Source organism: Pan troglodytes, chromosome 5 (assembly GCF_028858775.2).
Source record: "Pan troglodytes isolate AG18354 chromosome 5, NHGRI_mPanTro3-v2.0_pri, whole genome shotgun sequence".
Classification (NCBI taxonomy): domain Eukaryota; kingdom Metazoa; phylum Chordata; class Mammalia; order Primates; family Hominidae; genus Pan; species Pan troglodytes.
Window position 1 is genome coordinate 102,265,856 of NC_072403.2, and position 21,008 is coordinate 102,286,863.

The following is a 21,008-nucleotide window of genomic DNA, read 5'->3' on the forward strand; positions in this document are numbered from 1 at the left end:
CTGTCAAGTTTTGTTGCCTCCAAATTGAATAGAAAGATCCAGCAGGCCCTTAAACATATGAAAAGACGCACACTCTTGCTGGCAATCAGGGGAACTCAAATTAAAAGAGCTAGTGATCACTTTACACCGCAGAGAGAGAACACTTAAAAAGATTCCTAACACCTGGCAGGGGTGAGGCAAACAGGTACTCTCATACTTTGCAGGTGTGACTCTACAGCAATGCAACTTTTTTGGAGTATCATCTGACATCATGCATGAGTCATTGACTCCGTTTTTAGGAATCCATCCTTCAAATATCAAAGTAGATACACATGAATATATGTACAAGAATTTAACTGCAGTGTTGTTAGGAATGGTAAAAACCTAGAATGCTCTTGAATGTATATCAGCTGGGGAATAATTGAATAAACTATGGTACAACGATACCATAGGATATTATGCAACTGTTAAAAAGAGCCACTAGATTCATATTTGATAAGGATAAATGTTGTAACAAAATATTAAAGAAAGTTGCAGAGTATTGTTTATGATGCCATTTTCATAGGAGAAAAAATGTCCCTTCTCCATGTAAAGGTATATGTTTGTATGTATGTATATGATGTATAGAGAAAGAAAAAGAAACAACCAGAGGAGTGGGAGAAAAACAATCAACTTTTTCTATATTCACCTAAATATTATTTTATGAATTGTCCTATAATTTTTTTTTAAATAGAAAAAGTTTGAGTAAACAGCATTTTTTTCTGCACTTGCCTTTTTTTTTTTTTTTTTTTTTTTTTTTTCAAGACAGGGTCTTGCTCTGTCGCCCAGGCTAGAGTGCAGTGCCATGATCTTGGCTCACTGCAACCTCTGCCTCCTGGGTTCAGGCAATTCTCATGCCTCAGCCTCCTGAGTAGCTGGGATTACAGGTGCACACCACCATGCCCAGCTAATTTTTGTATTTTTAGAGACGAGGTTTCACCATGTTGGCCAAATTTGCCTCAAACCCCTGATCTCAAGTGATCTGCCTGCCTTGGCCTCCCAAAGTGCTGGGATTACAGCCGTGAACCACTGTACCCGAACTGCACTTGCCTTTTATACATGCAAGAAATGTGAAGGGGACAGTCCCCAAAAACCCACTTTGAGGATATGTTCTGAAATTAGTATCTACTGAACTTCAGTCTCCTAAGTTGTATATATTCTGTCCAACAGTGCAACTCGAACTGGACTCTGCAGACCAGCCCTAGTCCCAGAATAAGCACAGAAACTGAGAGTAGACCTTTAGAGTTTTTTTACAGCAGCTTGCCAGAGTAATTTTATGTCTGTTGACTATAAGAATAATAAATGTTTAATCAGGCTTATGTTTTTAGTTTCTTTAAATTTCATTTTTCTAGTATTTCATTTTTCTAGTAAATCATTTTTATTGTATTTTATAAAATTATCAATCCATGACATACTGGAAATTAAAAACAAAACTGGTCCTTCACCCAAGATAATTAGAGAAGCAAAACTCTAAACAATGAGAGTCAATGTTCATAATGAGAAAACATAGTAATATAAGATATTTAGGAACTTTAATAATGAAAGATTAGATTCTATTGAGAATACATGCTAATATATTCAAACTCTTATGAAAAAAGATACTAAATAGATCAGAAGAAAGCTTTCTGGTAATAAGAACAGATTACTAACCATTCTAGGTAAATAATTAAGTTCATTCTTGTCAGGAAAAATGAACTCTAGTTTCTATTTTCAAGTGAAGACTAAGAGACCTGGAGAATAAATGAAACCCCATACAACTCCAAAACCAGCTACCCAGAGTTCAGCCAGACACTTTAACTTTTGCTGAAACAAAATTAACTTCATTTTCATTTTTTTCTCCCCTCTCATCCTTCTGAATGAAGATGCTAATAGCAACAGAAAACAGTAACAGAGACAAGTGGCAGGGTTAGGTGGGGCTAAGGTCTGACTACTCTGTGCAGATTCTATTTAATAAAGTTTCACCTACCAATATTCTATGCTGGGGGTGAGGGGTGGGAAGGGAAGGGAGAGAGCTTACATACTCCTAAGTCTTCTGAGTTTTCTAAAAGTTGATACACCAAGTCACAGTTACCCAGAAAAACTGGTGGGAAGAATAAAGAACCAAAAAACATACTTACAGTCCAAAAGTAAAAAATATCATTTGTACATACAAATTTCTTCTCCCCTTCCTAAATTTTTTAAACTAATGCTATAGTGAGGTGCATTTCCAAATCTGGCAGCTTAAATAAAACCAACTGTAACTAGCATTGTGGTGAATGAAATGCTTTACAACTCACAGCTGTGACACTGAAATAAGGAAATCCTGGATTCCCACCAAGGGGTAACCAGCATCAAAAGACAGGGCACATTTTGATGTTTTGAGAATTTCTGAGAAGTCAGAGAAAATTTAGGTTATTTTCATATCGGTTGGACTTTCCATAATAAAAGAGCCCTAAAACAAAAAGCAGCCCCAAGTGTGGCAGTGCTATATTGTTTGGATTCCTTATAACAATCAGTGTGTTCATAAGATGCTTAGAAATGCACAGAATAAGCTGATGGCCCCGGTGAGTGGGACACACGCTGGGCAGCTGTGTGAACTTTTAAATTTTTAATTTAATTTTTATTTTATTTCAATAGTTTTGGGGGAACATATGGTTTCTGGTTACATGGATAAGTTCCCTAGTGGAACTTCCCTCTGAGTCTCCAGAGTCCATTATATCATTCTTATGATACACTATATTTGGTTTTCCATTCCTGAGTTACTTCACTTAGGATAATGGTCTCCAATTCCATCCAGATTGCTGTGAATGCCATTATTTTGTTCCTTTTTATGGCTGAGTAGTATTTCATGATGTATACATACCACATTTTCTTTATCCACTCATTGGTTGATGGGTATTTAAGCTGGTTCCATATTTTTGAAATTGTGAATTGTGCTGCTACAAACATGCATGTGCAAGTGTCTTTTTCATATAATGACTTCTTTTCCTTTGGGTAGATAATAGTGGGATTGCTAGATGGAATGGTAGTTCTACTTTTAGTTCTTTAAGGAATCTCCACACTGTTTTCCAGAGTGGTTGTACTACCTAAGAAACTCTAAAGACTCATCCAAAAAGCTCCTAGATCAGTAAGGTCTCAGGAGGCAAAATCAATGAACACAATGTAGCACTGCTATACACCAACAGTGACCATGCTGAGAATCAAATCAAGAATTAAATCCCTTTTACAACAGCTGCTAAATAAACAAATAAAATACTTAGGAATACACCTAACCAAGGAGGTGAAAATCTCTACAGGGAAAACTACAAAACACTGCTGAAAGAAATAATCGATGGCACAAACAAATGGAAACATATTTCATGCTCATGGATGAGTAGAATCAATATTATGAAAATGACCATACTGACAAAAGCAATCTACAGATTCAATGCAATTCCCATCAAAATACTATCATCATTCTTCATAGAACTAGAAAAAACAATCCTAAAATTCATAAGGAACCAAAAAAAGGTACACATAGCCAAAAGAACAAAAGCAAAAAGAAGAAATCTGGAGGCATCACATTGCCCAATTTCCAACTATACTACAAGGCTATAGTTGCCAAAACAGCATTGTGCTGGTATAAAAACAGGCACATAGACCAGTGGAACAGAACAGAGAATCCGGAAATAAAGCCAAATACTTACAGCCAACTGATCTTTGACAAAGCAAACAAAAACATAAAGTGAGGAAAGAATACCCTATTCAATAAATGGTGCTGGAATAATTGGCAAGCCACATGTAGAAGAATGAACTGGATCCTCATCTCTCACTTTATACAAAAATCAACTCAAGATGAATCAAAGACTTAAATCTAAGACCTGAAACCATAAAAACTCTAGAACACTGGAAAAACTCTTCTAGACATTGGCTTAGGCAAAAAGTTCATGCCTAAGAACCCAAAAGCAAATGCAACAAAAACAAAAATAAATAGTTGGGACCTAATTAAACTAAAAAATCAACAGAGTAAAAAGACAACCCACAGAGTGGGAGAAAATCTTTGCAAACTATGCACCTGACAAAGGACTAATATCCAGAATCTACAAGGAACTCAAATCAGCAAGATAAAAACAACCCCATTTAAAAAAAGAAAAAAGAAAGGAAAAGAAAAAAAAACAAAAGAAAAAACATTGTTTATGAAGTTCAGAGCTTGGAGATTCATTCAAGTATTGATTGCAGTTTTATTTTGAAAAGAATGCTACAATTTATGTGGTTTTTCTCATGTTTATATTAAAAGCTAATAAACTAATTTAAAAAGAACCTATCAAAAACTGGGCAAAGGACATGAACAGACAATTCTCAAAAGAAGACATCCAAATAGCCAACAAACATAAGAAAAAATACTCAACATCTCTATTAGGGAAATGCAAATTACAAGCGCACGAGATACCATCTTACTCCTGTAAGAACGGACATAACTGAAAAACAAAAAATAATAGATACTGGCGTGGATCTGGTAAAAAGGGAACACTTTCACACTGCTGGTGGGAATGTAAGCTAGCTGTGTAAACTTATGAAACAAAGACCAAGCTGAGGTCCTTGCCTCACCTGCTGTGCTTCAAGGGCTCATCAGCTTGGTCCCAAATGATGTCTTCAGTAGGTGGCGAAATGTTAAAACTGGGAGCTATGTGAATGAACGCGCTGAAAGACAAAACATGTTAGATCAGTTAGGTCACTATAACAAAATGTAGTATCATGCAACCAAGTGCTGTTAACCAACTTCCTTCTCTGCTTGACATTGAACTACCTGCAAATTTAGTGCTTAGAAAAGGTCCAGGGACTTGCCCATGAGGAAGAACTCAGCAGTACCACAGACTTTAATGCAACTGGATTTCACCTCCCCATGTCACCAAGACTTACTGTGCAGGGTACAAATGGCCTTCCTCCGTGTCAAATCTTATGTCCCCCTTTCACTCTTGTTCTCCTTGACTTCTTTGTAGTGTCTGACACTGTTCAGTAGGTTTTTTTTTCTCTTTTTATTCTCCTCTCTCTCCTGCTTCGCCTGTTTCTTTTATGGTTTCCTGCTCCTCTTTCTCCTTCTGCTTCTTGACCAAGGACACTTTTTAAGGCCCTGGGTTTTTCTCTCTCCCTCAGAAATCATCTATTCCCAGCACATCAATTCTCTCCTTGCAGACAGCCCCCCAATCATCCCCATTCCCTCCCTTGAACTCCTCTCCGTTATTCTCAACTCTCCAGTGAGCCATTTTTCCTGCATATGGTGTCTCTACTGCATATGCTCTTCAAAAGCCTTCATTTCTTGCTGCAACACTACTGCTGTGGAAAAATGAGCTTGTCTATTGACCTCATTGATTTCTGCAATAGCAGAATTATCCTCCCAGCCAACCGAGCTCCAAATCTTAGATTCATTTTTGCTTATTCCCTCTTCTTCAATTCCAGTCATTCATCAAGGCCTATTGATTTGTTACATCTCACCTCTATCTTTTGCTACCCACTTACACTGACCAGATCCTGCTTAGCTGAGAAAAACTCCCTCTTCTCTTCTTTCCTAATATTTCCTCTTGTAAAATTGGCCAGCGTGCTGCTGCCATTTTGATCTTTCTATCACTACCCCTGCCATTTTCATCTTCCTCTCGCTATCCCCAGCAATTTGAGAATCCTCATCACCCCTCTAACAAGCAACCTGCATTGCCCAGTAGAGAGAAAACAAGACAGCAGAGTAGCTAAGAACTCAGGCTCTGGATCCTGGTGGCCATGCTTTGAATCACAGTTCCACAACTTAACTGCTATGTGCCTCAGTCTCCTCATCCCTCAATGAAGGCCAGGTGCAGTGGCTCACACCTGTAACCCCAGCACTTTGGGAGGCTAAGGCGGAGGATCGCTTGAGGCCAGGTGTTCAAAACCAGCCTGGATAACATAACGAGATCCTGTTTCTATGGGGAAAAAAAATTAGCCAGGCATGGTGGCACACATCTGTAGTCCTGGCTACTCAGGAGGCTAAGGCAAAAGGATCACTTGAGCCCAGGAGTTCGAGGCCACCATGAGCTACGATCATACCACTGCACTCCAGCATGGTCAACAGAGCAAGACTCTGTTTCTAAAAAAAGTGGGGGCAGGAGGGACTTGATAATATCTCCTGCAAAGGCTTGCTGTGAAGATAAGAATAGTTAAAAGGTGTGAAGAACTTAGAAGAGTGCCTAGCACAGTAAGCACTCCATTAAGTGTTAAATGGTAATGGCTCCCAGCTGGACTGGCCCACACAGCATCTCCTAAACCTGTGTGCTCACCTTTCCTTTGTTATTACACCTTCCATCATTTGGCTTATACAGTGTGGAAACTCTTCTTCTCTTGGCTCCTCTATACAAATTCTGCCCACTGTCAAGGCTCGGGTCTGATTTCCCACTCAGCCAGTGGGAAATCTGAGTACTTCAGCTGCAAACTAGCTTTTCTGCCTCTGAACTTCTAGAATATTTACTAGATGTCCCTAAATCAAGTTGTTTTTTAAATTACTGAGTGTGGAGGGCAGCTCACAGGCTGGAAATTACTGGTGATGGAGCTGGAGGTCTTGCTCTTTCCTCTGGGTGCCCCTAAGTGGGTAATGTCTCAGAACCCCAGCTTCTTTCTCTGAAAAAGTTATTATCTTATTTATAAGGTTTCCTCAAAGACTGAATAAGAACATGTAAAGCTCCTATCATATAATCAGGCATAAACATTAGTTCCCTTCCAGTGGGACTATAAACCTCCAAGGGTAGCTCACGTTTCTCCGTGCTCCAAGGACAGTAATATGCAGAGATTAAACAGACAGATAGGGGAATACAGACTGAATAAACGAAAACCTTTCCAAGTCTGATTTTATGACAATATTCTGAAATGGGCTTTTCCATGCCTATTCTAAATAACTGACAGTGCTTCCATCATAAAATGCATTTTGACACACTTAATCTTCCAAGAACATACGTTGATTCTATGCCCTGATGAGAGAATATATCAGCTACTTAACCTTTATCTAACTCTTACATAATATTAAGATTTTTTTAAGATTCATTTTTACAAAACCCAGAAAGTCCACACACAACAAAAACAAAACAAAACAAAAAAAGGAACACAAAGTAATTGAAAAGACTTTTCATACCTAAAAAGGGAATTTTTAATCACAACCTTAGTCATAAACCTCAACAGGCAAGTCAGAAGCAGTGAAAGATAAAAGTGCCAACAAGAAAATCCGGTTGAAGTGCCACTCGGGTTCATGCAGTGGGTTACAGGGCGCACAAGACAAGCTGGCGGAAGTGGGTGCTGTACCTTTATCACGGCCGCCCCCACCTGACCACCTGTAGCAGCCTCAGAGGAAGCAGACAACCCCCACACACTTTCCAGCTGCATCTTTGCAGCCACAAAGTACGCACATACAATCAGCTAACGTATAAAAGTATATCAGAAGCATCAATGTGAAAAGGGAAAAAATCTTTAACTCGTGATGAGTAACCTGTGTTATTTAGATTCTGTCATTGAGACCTGATGCTAAGGGGAGACCCCTCTAAAGACACCCACACAACCCTGATAACTGGCAGCATAAGTGCATAATCTTTGCATCAAATACCTGGGGCACTGAAGAGGCTGAAGCAGCAAATCCTCTGGTAGAGGGTGAGGACCAAATGGGGGTACCTCAGAGGCTACAGTTCCTCCCCCTAGTGTTCAATGACAAATGGAAACATGTCACTGGGTCCAAACGCAGGGAGGACTAGTCTTTGCTTTGGCACCAGGCTAGACAAAGAAAAGACTCCTTGCCCCGTGACCCCACATTGTCCTACAAAGGAAAAGGCTGGATTTTGTTGATGAATGCAATTCACATGTTTGAAGCAGTGTCATTTGAAAGGACTGCTTCAGAAATTCATGCAAGTCACATAAGTGGAGAGAAAACAGGAAAAAATTAAGAATGGCTGTTTACAAGTCACTTCTAAAACTTTGCTTTGTTCTACTTGAACAATTTTTATCATCATTTAAAGCAGTTAAATTAAAATGCACCTGCACTGTAAATCGTGAGAGAACATACCTGCTCTTCAAATATGACTTGAAAATTATTTGGTTTCTCCCCTACCTCCCCCTACCTGGGATGCTCTCATTTTACATTTAATTTGGAAAATTAGAAGAAAAATGGAATAAGCTCAAATCCTAACCAAAATTTGTTTTTACTTTTAAAATACAACCATTTTAGAATTTTTTAATAAATGTAAAATATTTTATTATTTACTTAACTTTTACCTTCAGGGTTACATGTGCAGATTTGTGATATGGGTAACTTGCGTCATGGGGGTTTGTCGTACAGATTATTTTGTCATCCAGGTACTAAGCCTAGTACCTGATAGGTTTTTTTTTTTTCTGCTCTTCCCCCTCCTCCCACTCTCCACTCTCCAGTAGGCCCCAGTGCCTGTTGTTCTGGATGGGCGCAGTGGCTCACGCCTGTAATCCCAGCACTTTGGGAGGCCGAGGTGGCCTGAACATCTGAGGTCAGAAGTTCAAGACCAGCCTGGCCAATATGGTGAAACCTAGTCTCTACAAAAAAATTAGCCAGGCATGGTGGTGTGCACCTTTAGTCCCAGCTACTTGGGAGGCTGAGGCAGGAGAACAGTTTGAACCCAGGAGGCAGAGGCTGCAGTGAGCCGAGATCACACCACTGCACTCCGGCCTGGGTGACAGGGCTAGATTTCGTCTTAAAAAAAAAAAAAAGAAAGAAATCATCAATGGGCATTAAAGAAAAGTGTAACTTTTAAACCTACTTTCATAGTTCAAATACACCCAGTATTTGGAGGTCAGAGTAGTCACACTTCACCAACTTTATAAAGGAGAGGCTTTCAATAAATGCAAGGAATGTCTACCACAGCAATACATGTGTAAAACGTTTCATCTATGACAGCCATGTTCTAAATTAATGTTATATTTCCTACTCTGAAATAATTTTAATTTATGACTAAAAATGGTAACAAATGTTCTTTTCATTGAGGCCCAAGAAAGTATGAGAGTATTTATTCACATATTCTCATTTCCCATGTAACATGCCTAGGGCCATCCTGAATGAGAGCACAGAAAATGTGAAGGATTTCTCTGCCTAGTCTGCTTAAGATCAACAACACCTATAAATCTAAACATAAAACACACACCTTTAAATGATCACCATTAATGTTAATAAGCATTAAAGGTAGACACTGAAGTCTTTTGTGTTGGCAAATCCTAGAACTACATTTTCATTCAGACAGGTTGCCTCTGGATAAACATCTAAGATTTTTTCTAAAAACAAGTTATGGTATTTATAATTGCCTTCTTTAAAAGAATGCAAATTCTTTTACCTGCAGATTACGCTAAGCAAAAGAGTGAGAGAGAGGGGAAATTTCAGTAAAATTTTGAGAACCATAGCTTGCATTATAGATTTTGGAATGTACCTTCCTGCCATTTAACCCAACCCCATTTTCTTATTTCCTAGTAAATACACTCCCCAGTTATTCATCCCTTATTATACCCTGGGACAATGGTCATTTTGGTACTAATCACACCTTAGTTTTCCACTATCACCTGCTAAAAGTTCTCTTGGAGAAAAAAAATATAACTGTAAGAGAAACCTGAGTGATATAACGTCAGTATTTTAACATCCTAACCCTTTCAAATTCTCTCTATATGAGAATTGACTATTTTCATCCTCCCTTGAAAAAATGTGTTCGGGCATTAAAATTCCTCTACCTTGGACCTTTTCATAATGGCTGCCTTAGTATTTATTTTGATATACTATTCAAGACACCAACAGTTTGAGGTTTTCACTTCTTTTCTTGAAGAGTGTCACAAAGTCAAATTTCAGCCTCATCTACAAGACATTTAAAAATTACACTGCTTTCCTGATTTAACTCCTAAATATGCCCAACACAAATAATTATGTTGTTCACCTGAAGATATGTTCTAGAATCTTCACAGTGCTACTCATAATGGCCCCAAACTGGAAACTATACAAATTAATAAATAGTGGTATAGTCACACAATATAATACTATATAGCATGGAGAATGAAAAATCAACTACCATAGTCAATATGGTGTCATGCACAATATGAGTTAACTGTGCATATTATCAAGTGAAAGAAGTTAGACACAAAATAGTACATTCTGTATCTCCATTGATATAAAGTTCAAAAACAGGCAAAGCAAATCTATGCTTTCCCAAGTCAGAGTAGTGGCTACCACGGGTGAAGCAGTTACTGGAAGGAAGCCTGAGGGATTTCTAGGGCACTGATAATGCTGTGTCTTAATCTGGGAACTGGTTACGACAGCGTGTTCACTTTACGGAAATTCGTCAGTAAGATGAATATATGTTATATGCATACTTTTCTCTATTTATATTATCATTCAATTAAAAAGAAATAAAATTAATCAGCTTCTCTTAAGAAACAGACTTACAGGAATGAAAACTAGTGTGTTTCACACAGTAAAATGGAAGAAGCTTAAGAGCTAGGTTCAAATTCCAGACTCTACCGTTAATTATTCAATCTTAGCTTCTCTGGCTTCCAGTTCTATAAAATGGAGCCAACGGCAAAGATCAAATGACATAACACTGAAGGCATTTTAAGCAAGAAGAATATACAAATGCTGAGCACTACTGCCTGAAATACTAATAATGTACTTATCCGAGAAGCCTTTAAAGTTACATGGTTCTACACAAAATGTTAGTATAAACATAACTGGCAAGATAATATTATCAGTTTTGCCATTTAAAGAACTTCCTAACAATCAAAGATATGCAACATTTATTCTACCCAAAGTTAAAGTGTCCTGCCCTAACCTCTACTTTGAGACACTTGGTAAATAACTTTCGGAAGAGTGTCAAGATACATAATATTATAGGAGACGATGTCAAATATTAAAGCTTCAATAATAAGTGGACTAGAGAATGATTCTACTCACAGCTCACAGTTCAATCCATCTCTTCTTCTCACTGACTTCTCAACCATTCTGTGCTTTTCCATGTTTTCCTCCTTCTTCCCACTCTACCCTGCCTCCTGCCTGGCCATGCCCCCTTTCTCTCTGCCCACTGAAATTCTACCCACTCGTCAGTGCCCAGCCAAGGCATTCCTCTGGTGGGACACCCTTCCAGGCCATGGAGACCTTTCCAGGCCGTGGAGACCTTTCCTTCCTTTGAAGCACTTTTTTGTTTAGTGCCTCAACCGTCTGTTTGCAACAGTCTTGGATCTGAGCATTGAACAGCTATGTATCTCTCAAGCCATGATTTAACAACTCATGTGCTCATATCTTGCTTCCCCAGTAGACTATATGTTTTCCCTAAAGGCAGGGACCTGTGTGATACTTATTTTAATCCCCCTTCAATGCTCTGTACATTGTAGATATTAAATGCTTGCTACCCAGTGCTCTACTTTGTGGGTTCAAGAAAGCAGTAATCTCTAAAAGTAGGGCAAAGGTGCAGACTGGGATTTCTTCAAGTAAGTGGATTCTGTCGGTGGCATCTCATCTCTAAAACTCTCTGTTAAGCTCTGATCTTCTTTTCTCTGAGAGCTCTCAATCACTCTAGACTTTAGAGACTAAATCAGCACTTTGAAATCAAAGTATAAGGTGAACCACATATAATTTTAAATTTCTAGTAGCCACATTAAAAAGTAAAAAGGAACAGGCCAAATGTATCTTAATATTTACTAGTTAATCCTATATATGTAAAACATTATCATTTCAACATGTAATCAACATAATAAAAATTATCAAGGAGATATATATCCTTTTTGTTTGAAAGCTGGTGTATATTGCACAGCACATCTCAACCACATTTCATATGCCCAAATGCCACATGTGGCTGATGGCTACCATACTGGACAGACCAGGTTTAGAGTTCAAGCTAGAATATGTGATTTCAAACCATTCTGAAAAAATCTAAAATCCAACAAACGCTATAGGGATATGCAGTAATCTTCCTAAATCTTGCTCTTAAAAAAAAAGAATACGGCCAGGCACGGTGGCTCACACCTGTAATCCCAGCACTTTGGGAGGCTGAGGTGGGCGGATCACCTGAGATCAGGAGTTTGAGACCAGCCTGGCCAACATAGGGAAACCCCGTCTCTACTAAAAATACAAAAATTAGCTGGGCACGGCAGCGCATGCCTGTAATCCCAGCCACTCAAGAGGCTGAGGCAGGAGAGTCGCTTGAACCCAGGAGGTGGAGGTTGCAGTGAGCCGAGATCATGCCACTGCACTCCAGCCTGGGCGACAGAGCAAGACTCCGTCTCAAAAAAAAAAAAAAAAAAAAAAAGTCTACACCACTTTATCATTTTATAAAGCCCTCTGTCATACATTATCTCATCTAGATGACATACGTACAGCAAACATTAAGCCATAAAGTAGTTTCTTGGTCCTATATACCAAAAGAACACAGACCTGGTAACACACGCTTAAATCAAATAACTCATGGTCACACAGCCTTAAAGAACATCTACTCATGAGACATTTTCTCCATTTTTACTATACAGTAAAGCATATTTTATCTCTGATTTTAAGTCATTTAAGAACTTTTTATTTTGGAATTTTATGACTAGCCCTTTAAATATTAGTTTTGCTAGGAACATCAAAAGAACAAGTGACTAATTACATAAAGGGGAAAAGATTAAATGAATCATGGATTCCACTTGAACTTCATCAGTTAAAAGGATAATTAGCAAAATATTTAAGGAAAAAGTAAATGAGCTTGTTAGTCATGGCCTTTTGAGGGGAAAAAGGTAAAACTATTTTACTTGCCTGATCTCAGATCTAGAATCTAAAAGATAAAGAGGTATTGTGGAGAATCATTATAAAATACTCAGACTTCAAAGGTTCCCATAAGGTCAAAATATGGACTATGTATAAGAAGAAAAAATATGCTAAATATAAAATCAATGTATTAATAAGATATATTTATTTAAATATCCCTTTTGAGTATTCTTAACAGGTATTCAGAACCCTAATCTGCTTTTGAATTTTCAATGAATATAAAAGAAAAATTTGAAGACATTAATGGAGAATTTTAAAGCAAGAATCTAATCCTGTATGTTAGAAAGAAGAAAATACAACGTTATATAATATTTTAATTCTTATAGGTGCCCAAATACATAAGCAACCTAATTTTGACATCGGGGGAAACTGGACAAATCCATTTAAAACTAATTTAGCAACAAATACTTACATGGTTCTGTGGACATGTAACATCCCAAGGTGTTTTAAATTGATAAGGTCACCATATGAACTCATAATTTTCAGTTGAACATACAGTTTATTCTATAAAATCATTAAATCTTAAGAACCATGAGGGATCTTAGAGACATTTAGCCCAGTGCCTCTCAAATTTTGATGTTTATGTGAGTCCCCAGGGGCACCTTGAGAAAGTGCAGATTCGGACTCAGTAGGTGTGGGTGGGCCTGAGACTTCATTTCTAACAAGCTCCAGGTGATGCCGATGCTGCTGGTCCAGGGACCAGGCAGTGGGTATTGTGGCCCCAGTCAAGTCTAAGGGAGGTCCCACAGCCTCTGCTTGGGCATCTCCAGTATCCAGGACTTGAAACCTGCCTCCAAGGGTAGACATTACAGGGAGGGACTTGTATATTACAGGGAGGGAAGCAACAAGGAAAGGCTGCTTCCACTTCTAGTGATGGAAGACACTCTTTCTCTCCCGACATCTCCTCTTCTCCATGCGGAAAATCCCCACTTCCTTTGGCCACTCTTAGAACTGATAGGTTTCCAGACCCCTAAACATCTTTATCACAGAAAATGCTCCCTCTGTGGTGAAAATCTTTCTTAAAATAAATCCCTTGGGACAAGACATAGCATCCCACACATGGGACATCCAGACCTGAGAGTAGTTGAGTGAGAACATTACATTCCCTGATCTAAAGGGGACAGCTCTCTTAATGTGGCCTTAAGGAGGTGTCGCCTTCTGTAAGAATCACACTGCACTGGTGGCTCACAATGTTGTGGAGGAAATAATACCAAGCAAGTGTTCCCATGTGCACTTGAACAATTATTTTTAACTAAAATGTAGGAATTTACAGTTATTTCTATTTAATGTCATCTTGCTACTATAACAACTCACATAAATCCTTTAAAATGTTTACTAATAGGTCACACATATATAAAAAACACAGACAGTTTTTAAAAACAATTATGAAGAAAGAATATCCTTGGGACCACTGTCCAGGTTGGGAGATAAAACACTGCCAGGACCTCAGAAGCCCCCAGTGAGCCCCTTCCCTATCATACCCACTCCTTCACCTCTGGAGGTAGCTGTTATACTGCTTTTTGTGACAATCATATTAAATCATATTAATTTTCTTTATAGTTTTACCATCTATGTATGTATCCCTAAATAACATATTTAGTTTTGCATGCTTTTGAACTTTACATGAATAGAATCACACTGTATATATTCTTCTATCTTGCTTCTTTCTTTCCATATTGTTTGTAAGATTCATCCATTTTGATGCACTTTTATTTGTTTAACAAACACATATAGAATGTATTACCTGCCAGTCATTCTCCTAAGCATGTCACAAACATTGACTCATTTAAACTTCCTAACAACACTATCAGGTAGACATCATTTTCCTTTATGTACAGATGAGAAAACTAAGGTACACTGAAGTTCAGAAATTCATCCAAGGTCACACAATAAGTGGCAGAACCAAAATCTGAACCCAGGCACAATCCTTCCTCTTGACCACCAAGAAATGCTGCCTCTCCACACCCTTCTATATGTGGTTTTACTAGTTGATTTTTCATTGCCAAATAGTATCACAGTGTATAAATACCTCACAGCAAAATGTGCTGATTCGATTCAATGTTGATGGGCATTTATTTGGGTTGCTTCCAGTTTTTTGCTCTTATGAACAATGCTTCTTTGAATATGTTTGTCCATGTTTTTTTAAGTTCAGGGGTATGCACATGTACTGGTTTGTTACACAGGTAAACTTGTGTCATGGAGGTATGCTATACAGATTATTTCATCACTCAGGTATTAGGCCTGGTATCCATTAGTTATTTTTCCTGATTCTCTCCCTCTTCCCACCCTCTAATAGGTCTCAGTGTCCGTTGTTCCCCTCTATATGTCCATGCGTTTTCATCATTTAGCTCCCACTTATAAGTGAGAATGTGCAGTGTTTGGTTTTCTGTTCCTGTGTTAGTCTGCTAAGGATAATGGCCCCCAGCTCCATCTATGTCCCTGCAAAGGACATGATCTCATTCTTTTTTATGGCTGCATAGTATTCCATGGTGTATGTACCACATTTTCTTTATCCAGTCTATCACTGATGGGCATTTAGGTTGATTACATGTCTTTGCTTATTGTGAATAGTGCTGCAATGAACATACAAGTGTATGTGTCTTAGAATAATTTATATTCCTTTGGGTATATGCACAGTAATGAAACTGCTGGGTTGAATGGTATTTCTATCTTTAGGACTTTGAGTAATCATCACAGTCTTCCACAATGGCTGAACTAATTTACACTCCCACCGAGAGTGTGTAAGTGTTCCTTTTTCTCCATAACCTTGCCAGCATCAATTATTTTTTGTTTTGTTCATGTTTCTTAAAGCACATAGGTAATCATTTTTCTTAGGTGTATACCTAGGGGTAAGATGGCTGTGTTGTAAGTTATTTGCAGGTTGAACTTGGTTAGGTAACAGCAAATTGTTTTCCAATATAATTGTACCAAGTTAGACTCCTGTCAACTAAATACAAAAACTCCCATTCATTCACATCTTTACATGGTATTGTCAGGTTTTAAAATTTCTGCCAATCCAGAGAGTGTGTAATCATATGTTATTATGATTTTAATCTGCATGTGTTTGCTTATTAATGAAGCTGAGCATCTTTTTATATATTTACTAGCCAATTGGGTTTCTTCCTTTGTGAAATGCATGTTTAAGAATATGAATGTACAGTATCATTTTTCTTTTTGGTTATCTGGCTTTTTATTGATTCACATGTGTGCTGAACCAGTATTATTTATGTGCCACAAACATCTTTACCACTTTGGGCTTGTTTTCTCATTCTCCATAGTTACCACTCAGTGAACAGAAGTCCTACTCACTTTTTTTTCCAACAATAAGTGAAAGACTCCTCATGCTTTTTTTTTTTTTTCTTTTTTGAGATGGAGTTTCGCTCTGTTGCCCAGGCTGGAGTGCTGTGGTGCGATCTTGGCTCACTGCAAGCTCTGTTTCCTGGGTTCACACCATTCTCCTGCCTCAGCCTCCCGAGCAGCTGGGACTACAGGTGCCTGCCACCATGCCCGGCTAATTTTTTGTATTTTTACTAGAGACAGGGTTTCATCGTTTTAGCCAGGATGGTCCCGATCTCCTGACCTCGTGATCCACCCACCTCGGCCTCCCAAAGTGCTGGGATTACAGGCGTGAGCCACCACACCCGGCCTCCTCATGCATTTTTAACTTTTGAACTATTTTATAAGAATTTTTTAGGTCTGGCCAGGCACGGCGGCTTACACCTATAATCCCAGCACTTAGGGAGGCTGAGGCAGGCAGATTACTTGAGGTCAGGAGTTCGAGACCAGCCTGGCAAACATGGTGAAACCCCATCTCTACTAAAATTACAAAAATTAGCTGGGCATGGTGGCATGTGCCTGTAGTCCAGCTACTCAGGAGGCTGAGCCAGGAGGATCACTTGAACCTGGGAGGTGGAGGGTGCAGTGGGCCGAGATCGCACCACTGCACTCCAGCTTGGGTGACAGGACAAGACTCCATCTCAAAATAAATAAATAAATAAATAAATAAAGCATTTAGAAAGGAAAAGATTATGTTAAATATACATGTTGGTCTTACAGCCTAGAAATTCAGTTGCTTTGACTACAAAATACAAAAAGCAAAGGCTCTGGGATAAGACCACTGTGATACGAAGCTAAGATAGTGATCTCTGATAGTCTGGCCAAACTGCAGCAAAACCAACCAAAACTAAACAAAAAACAAAAATGTCCCCATATGTAGACATACGGAAATGGGCTGCAAAAAGATGAACGTACACCTGAATTCCTGGTGACATCTGGGCAGCCCCTCAGCAGGTAGCACAGTTCTTCCTGAGCTAGCTGCTCCACTCTGCTGTTTCCTCTGACTCGCATTTTCTGTTAACCTTCCTCTTGGAATCCTTTGACAATGACTCACAGGGTTATGGGGCTACTCAGCAATACCACAGCCCTCCGCAATAGATGCTGTGTAGGAGGGACGCAGCTCAGTGGATTGTAGTCTGCACCAGTATTTTCCTTTCTGCATTCAGGGAGGATTTGCTTTTCAGCCACATTTCCCTCAAACACAGCCCCGACAGGAGATGCTTAGTGCAGAGATTTCTAAACTATGAAATGATCTGAGTTTGGCTCCTTAATCATAATGAAACTAAAAACAGTAAGATGAGAAAACAACAGGGGGATCATCATTCCTACAAAAAACAACTTTATACTTGGGCAAAATCAAGAGATTAAAAAAAAAAAGCTCAAACTAACATTTTCCAACCTTTCACTAAGAGCAAGGGCTAAAACCACATGTTTTGAAGGTCTTGCACTGTGTTATTATTAGAAGTCACAATTCTATTGATACTGATGAGTCATTCGTATCGGCGGAAACCAAGAACTTCCATCAACATCATGTTACACACAGTCACTGTGGCTTTTCTTTATTACTGGTCAAAGCTGCTTCAGAATGCTTATTGAAACTTAAGAAAAAGGAGGCAAACTCCTCAAGGGTGTGCAAAGCTTTCCCTTCCCCAGCTGATCTTACTTTAATCATCCTTTTTCAAGACAGTTTATGATGATTGGATCAACTTGTATCTACAAAAGGAAGTTTATTTAGAAGCCTCAGAAAAGCAACATTTCACACTTTCCGATGAAAATAAGCAAAACTGAACTCTGAAAACAAACAGTGAAACCATCTCTGAAAATACATGCTAGCTTTAAAATGACCTGAGGTCAAGTTTTTTGTTTTGTTTTGTTTTTTAACCTCAATAACAGGGAACGGATATAAACAAAAGCTGTCATCACTTAGGGACTTGAGCCACATAAAACAATGTCAGGCTAGTCACTTGCACCCTCGCCCCTGCTTCCCTACTCAGGACACACTGCTTTGCACTGAGGGAGAAGTGGGTCAGGTTTCAGTTACGCCAAGAAAGCCTAACTAAGTTAAAGGTTTATGAAAACTCTTTCTGATCTTAGTAGGAAATAACAGCACATTCCCTTTTCATTTATTATCAGCCCCTTTTGCCTCTCCCCTTAAATATTCCCAGAAAAACAAAGTGAAGCAAAAAAAAAGTTTTCCTGAGGCATATCCAGAAATGCTATGAATCTTTATGCAGTCCCTACAAAGGTAGAAATTTGTCCAATTTTCTCCCCTGCAGCCAGAAGGCTGTGTCTGGCTGCTGGCAGGAGAAGAGGACCCAGCTCAGCAGTGACCACAGATCTGAAAATAGCCTCCCAGTAGCTAACCAGCCCAGCAGCCTGGAGCTCTCCAAGGGCGGTGCTGGTACTATGGGCAGTTTACAGTGCGGCCAGCTGAGTGCTGCAACAGCTGCATGAGTCAGCAAGCACTGCTGGTAGGAAAGTGCTGACATGCTAAATTACTCTCGTGTACTTGAGGTGCACACACCTACCTGGCAAAAACAAAAACAGGGTACATGCAAATTAGCAAACGGGAACCTCTCTACGCTTGCAGTTTCTATTTTCCAAGGTTAGATCAAAAATATAAATAATCTATGCCACTGCTCAAAAAGAAGTAACAACTAATAATAATTAATCATGGTAATAAACAACTCACTCTCAGTGTTGCTATGTGTGGAACAGCTGCACTGAAATCTCACGAGCCAGTTAATTTTAACTGGTTTTAATTTTAACTAGATTTAACTGCTTTTCCTCCCTTCTGAAAAATCAAAATAGTTACCATATCGACCACAAGAACTGGTAACAGACAAGCACAGTTCCTGTTTTTCAGAGGGGACTAACTTTCAAACCCACAATATCAAGACGCTTAACATAAGTGGAAATTTAAAATGTACTGTTTAATGTGGGAGATTTAAAACCTGTACGCTAATTGAGATCTCATGTGCCAGGCTTTGTCTGACAATGCCTCTCATTCATCTCTGTTCTCTCGTTTTATACGGGACCTAAAAATCTGCAGGAACACTGGTTGTCTGGAACTGAGAATACATTTTCCCACAGAAACAGGGCCAGGCCAATGAGCTAGGATTCCTTGATAGTCCGTGAAAATGTCTTGAACTTAAAATATGAGAGGTTAAATTTATAATCTAAAAAGAAAATGATACTACAATGATAGTTCCAAAACCATTTAAAAGAAAACACTCTTGATTAACTGTGTTTGAGGAAATGTCTAATTACAGGAGGATGAAGGGACACAGTCTTCCAAGTGACACTTTCAGACTTCAACTTTAGGGTCATTCTGGTTCTCTAACACGGTTTCAATTGATAGTTTCATTTAAAATGCATGGAATTCTCTTACTTTCGCATAAAGTATTGTTAGAAAAAAAATCTTTATACTTACTGGTTTTAAGTACTGTTTTGTTCTCCAAAAAAAAAAATTGAGAGTTGGAAAACAAAAAAGGAGGAGAAACAAGTACAAAGAGGGGGTACTAGAGAGAGGGAAACAAATTAAGTCTGGAACAAAGAAAGACACGGAGTATAACTAAACTGCAAAAACAAAGGAGAGGTAGGAACTAGAGGGCAGTTCCCCGCTAGACAGTGTGTTCCCAGAGAAAGAGGACTCTTCATCATACCCAGCTCCGGAGGTGACAGTGGAGTCCTGCAAGACAGTTCCACAGACTGGCACTAGATGGAGCCATCAACTCAACATAGCATGGTTGCTGGAGAAGGGTATGGTGGGGGAGAGGTGGGACTGAAGGGCGTTGACTCTACAGCCAGGTATTTACCTGGCAACAACTCTATCTAAAATAAGTATAGTTTCATTAATCAACCAACTCTCCTAATGTCCAGATGTCACCACCATGCTGACACCACTATGCCTGTGGTATGTCAAATTGGGACACACCGATTTTGAAATAAATATATCAATTCAATTTGTATCAATGCAACTGGGGTGGGGAGGTAAGTGAAGTTGGATCTGCTGCTTTTTTTTTCTTCTAAAATTCAACATGCAAAGATAATACAGAATTTCAGGTTCACTGCTACCGAATAACAAAAATCCCTAACCATAAACCAAATGGCTTTCCCTGGAAGCTTTGTTTAAATGTTAAATAACATACCATCTTGCTATAGAGGTTTATGTGATCAACTCCAATGTATGGCAAGAGGCGGGAAATGCTCACTGACAAATGTATTATTAAAAATAATCTTCTCTTTGTATTTTAATACTACTTTGATTTATATACTGTAATCCATTTGCCTATATTCTCTGCCTAGGGTTGTGTTTATTTATCACGAGCCCTCTCTTCATTCAGAAATGGTCTCCTATCACCAGGTTACCAGTGTGCGAAGTTCTATTGTTTTTATCTTTAGGGTTTTACTTCTTTGGCTTTGTCTCCTATTAACATGCTGATGCTTCAGAAAAGTAACACATTAAGTATGCTCAGTTACTTATATATTAGTAAAACTGTGTTCATAAAATCTTTCTCTGAGATTGGTTTTGGAAGGGAAGGACAAGGACTAGTTGAGGGGACTGGGTGGCCAAAAGGTAAGAGAGCATGAAACAAAAAAGTGAGCACAGAAGGAAGATGGGGGAACTGGCTGCAAACCGTGCCTAGCTTCTTTACATCTGGGACATGGACCATCATCCCTGGCACTTATCTTCCCAAGAAAATGTATGAAAAGGAAGGGTTAACTCTGTCTACATTTTCCTCTTGCTGAATGGGTAATAATATCTTTCACAGTTAATTTCATTTTTTTTTTTCAGTTTGACTCTTCAGGGCTTATTCATTTGCATAATATGGAATCTTGAACCCACATAGATATTCTACAAATCAATGCAAGTAATTCTCACACTAAATCA

At 38.8% G+C, this 21,008-nt stretch overlaps 1 protein-coding gene across 5 annotated transcripts in view; it reads right to left on the reverse strand.

The window, feature by feature from the left end:
- The window catches only part of BACH2 (BTB domain and CNC homolog 2), a 364,684-nt gene that overhangs the window by 334,979 nt on the left and 8,697 nt on the right, over window positions 1-21,008 (reverse strand). For 2 of the 5 annotated variants that reach the window (XM_016956002.4, XM_016956003.4), the window contains exon 2: window positions 4,585-4,677. The exons of 1 other annotated variant lie outside the window; for it this stretch is intronic. The gene's annotated coding sequence lies outside the window, so the exon portion shown is untranslated. Of the gene's footprint in view, window positions 1-4,584; window positions 4,678-10,933; window positions 12,258-21,008 lie in introns of those variants that run through there. 2 more of the 5 variants (XM_016956005.4, XM_016956006.4) reach the window with 2 other exon arrangements.